Source organism: Drosophila sechellia, chromosome 2L (genome assembly GCF_004382195.2).
Source record: "Drosophila sechellia strain sech25 chromosome 2L, ASM438219v1, whole genome shotgun sequence".
Taxonomy (NCBI): domain Eukaryota; kingdom Metazoa; phylum Arthropoda; class Insecta; order Diptera; family Drosophilidae; genus Drosophila; species Drosophila sechellia.
The window spans coordinates 12,662,729-12,666,798 of record NC_045949.1 but is presented as its reverse complement, the minus strand read 5'-3'; positions in this window follow the sequence as shown (position 1 = coordinate 12,666,798).

Genomic DNA, 4,070 nt, shown 5'->3' with positions numbered 1-4,070 from the left:
CACCACTAAGAAAAATAATTAGACCATCTTAAGAGCTTATTTTGAAATGGTTTAAATTTGCTTTCTCTATTCTCTGCATCATTTATTTAGGTGGTATTTTTATGTTCCATTTGGCTTAAATATATGTACTAATTTTGAAAGTCTATTCATGCAGCAAACAATATTTCCAGGTTAAAGTAAATCAAATCTGTGTGAACTTTTGGTATATATATTTTTGTTTGGCTTTAGTGCGATTACACACCTGAATGTCTAATGGTTTTCAGTGGGATTTTCTTGTAGTGTGAGAGGAAAGATATTAAAAGCTTCTGGTTCAGTTTGTGTTTTCAGTTTTCGGTTCCATCTGCAAGTCAAACAAAGTGAAATGGGGCAAAAGTGGCTTTAAGCTAGTTGAGCGGCCCAACCGTGTTTGGTCATATTTTCAACATGGCTAGCAAATAAATAACAGGACAAACTTTTCAATAAATAAAATTAAAAACTTTTCCTCAGCGTTCGCCCCGGTCAAAAGTTCGTCGCCAGGCGGCTCGACTCGCACACACAAATCTCTTTGGGTTCTACTTGTTTTATTTTTTTTTTATTTCTCGTTTTCGTCGAATCAAATTCGAGTTGGGCAAACAAACAAACAGAGTAACAGGAGAACAAACCAGCGAATTGGGGCAACTGGGGTTAAAGGGTATGTGCCTGAGTATGGGGTTGGGGTTGGGGTTGAAGTCCACAGGACAGACAGACAGACAAACGGCAATTGACCGTAAAAATGTATATGTATATGCCAGTTAATCCGAACGCCTACAAATGCCTTCAAAGACCTCCAGAAAAGTGGATGGCACGGATTGTCGGCCAGCTCCGAAACTGTTGTAAACTTGGCCCTCTAAGTAAACCAACTGAAGCGCTTGAGTTTTGAAAACAATCACCTTGACGGCCGAGTTTCATTTCGAACATCCTTGGCTGAAACTGCCCCCAAACAGTGGGCGTGCAAAGTTTGCAGCCAAATTAAAGTAAAACCACATGCTGGCCATATGAAGCTGGTTGGCTTTTAACCGTGTCATTTGAATTTATTTCAATATTAATTGGCTGAAAAAAATAAATAGCTCTTTCGATTTTAAAATGAACAAAATAAGTATTGATTTGGCTAGGAGCAAAATCAAGCAATAACTATAATGTATAATTCTGCAACCAGCTCCTGCGTTCAATTTGGAATTGAATGTTTCCTTTCAGCTCTGACCGCTTTGCAAAAAGTGCAAGAAAAATGGTGAAATCCCGCTGTAGTTCTGCGATCCCCAGCCACTGATTGCCCTGAACCAATCAGAATACTGTTTGCACTCACTGTAAGCAATCAGTTGAGCAGAGCAAGCGAGTTCAATTCGCGTCGCGGGGCAGCTAAATCAACTAAAAGTTGGTGCGAAGAAAAAACAAAATCAAATTTGGGTGGGTGGACCAAGCGGGGGTGTGGGGTGGAGTATGGTCGGAGTTGGCCAAAAATGAATTGGTCAAGTGGAAAAATTGGCAGTGCTCTTGGTGGAGAGTTCAAGGGTGTGGTCCGAAAAGTATTGAAATACATTTAATGAAAAAGTTAGACAAAGTCGCGTGGGAAGCCAAAAAATAGGAAAACGTGGAACCCAACTTGCCGTCGTGGCTGTGTCGGAAAATGGGGAAAATCCCTGCCCCCGCACATAGTACATCCACATCCACGAAGGATCTGAAGTGATTTTAGTGTAAGCAGGAGAAACAAGTAGGAAAATAAGAATTGAGCATGCTAAACACTGATTGCGTTTTAATGCCGGTTATGGATGAACTGAAGGGGATAAAAGAGTGCGGAAAAGTTGATCGGAATATGGCACGAGGACCAGAAAAAATTGTATATATATTTCCCTTTAATCTGAAGTATCTAAAAATATGGTACCTTAATTTTTAGATATGTTCTCCCTTACCTTGAAATTATTATTTAAATAGAGCTGAAAATAATTAAGTTTAGTTTGCCATTTCGCACGCAAATGGTTAAACGATTTAATTTAAGTTGGAGCTATAAATAATTTGTTCCCAAATTTGTATTTTCCCACACCATCGAATGAGTTCTTCCATTCGAATCTGGAAAAATTTGCTCATTTATCTGGCTGTCTCCCTGCCGCATCGTCCATCATCTTAACCCCATTTCCCATCTCCTCATTGTCCAGGATCAGGCCACTGCGACGGGCGGCTAACTGATGATTCCCTGACCATGGTCCACGACTTTCCCGCAGATAACAAATTGGGCTGCCTCCAGTGCTCCATCTTCAGCACCTCCCTCTTCACCGTCACTTAAATGGCATTCCTTTCGGCCCTTTCGAGCTGCTCCTCCTGTTGCTCCTTCGCGGGGTCCTGGTCCTCGTCCTCGTCCTTTGGGTGCTTCTGCCTCCCCGCATCCTGTCCAATCAGCTGCCCCTGTTACGGACCCAGCAAATCCTCCGACTCCTTATACAGATATCCCCATTTTTAACGGCTTGGCATTTGCAAACTGCAGCGTCATTTAAACTTTTCTCATTTGATGGCAGCGGCGGCAGCAGCGACGCCAGCGCAAAACTTAGTCCTGCTGCCGCTTTTGCAATCGAGTGCTCAATGAGGGGGAGGGGCAGCGGAGGGGTGCAGCGACTTTTCGATAAGCAGTGCACTTGAAGAAAATCGAAGTTAAAATCATCAAAATTCTTGAGCACTTGTAACACATTCTAGCACTGTTAAAAATAAATCTTTTCTCAATGTGGGTCTTTTCTTTCTTTAGTAATATTTTGCATAAATATTTGTTATATTTATATAATTCTACAATATCCTTATTAAAGGATAACCTCCAGTACTTGATAAATACAAGTTTTCCAAGTGTGCCTGACAAGGTTCCTGGCTCTAAAGTACTTCTAAGAAATTTTGGCTTCGGCTTCACCCAAGGCACTCGTCATTGTTTGGCCAACGCATTTTTAATATGCAACTAATTTGCAGGACACGACAGCGACGCAATGCGGCAGAGTCGATGGATGTTGGTGAGGGAAGGTGCGGGAATATCCGAAGCAGGAGCAGGTGCAGCAGGAGATGGTGCAACTCGGTTGTGTCCCATGACGGCTATTGTTTGAATTCAATTCCCGCCTTTGTCGCCTCTACTACTTTGGCCAAAGTTTCGCACAGCCCCACATTTTGAGTCCCTCCTCGATTTCTCGTGGGCTCCCTTGGCTGCTGTTTGACTTTCAGTCTCGAATGATTTACCTTACAAGATAAACAGACCGACGCCGGCTTTGTCTGAGCAGCCAAGTTTGACTTTTGTCTTTTGTGCCTCTGGAGCGCAGTGCGGATGCGGCTCCTCCTTTGCTCCAGCTTAAGCTGCTATGACACTACGCATTCGATTTGTATTTTATATTAGAAATAAACTGGTAATACCTTGCAAAATTAACAGGTCTTGCACACTAAACTTATTGCAAATTGCGAACTCAGTTGTTTCAAGTGTCACACAGTATTGGTATTGTGCTCGAAAAAATGTGACCATATTTGAAAATGTCTAGTGTCATAGTCCTGCTTACACATTTTTGCTTGAAAAAAAATGTGACCATATTTGAAAATGTCCAGTGTCATAGGGGCATAGTCCTGCTTGCAGCTCAGCAGCTGCATTCTCTGCTCACTTCCTTTCGGAGCCTTTTTGGATAATGCGCTTGAAATTGTTGCTAAAAGTGGCGCCTTCCTCTTTTCCTTGGCTGGCGACGCATTGGGCCTGGGCAATGCAATTTCAACTCTTTGATAACTCGGCTAAAGTGCATTTGGCTGACAACGATATGCGCCGACTACCCCACTCTCCGCACTCCGCGTCTCCGGCGTCTTATCAGTGAAAAGAAAGTAAGACACATGAAAATGCAATAGCCAAAGTTTGATATGAAAACGCACCGAGCTGAGTTCTCATTTTCCCCGCCAAGTGGAAAGCCCGCTTTCCTTCATTCGCTCAGCCGCGTATTGCAAAAGTTTTCAATTGTATTTTTTTTTTTTCAGCTCAGCCTTCGTCCGTCTTTTCTTTTAGTTTTTCCCCCATTCCCGATTCTTGTTCGCACTTTTGGGTTTTTGTATGT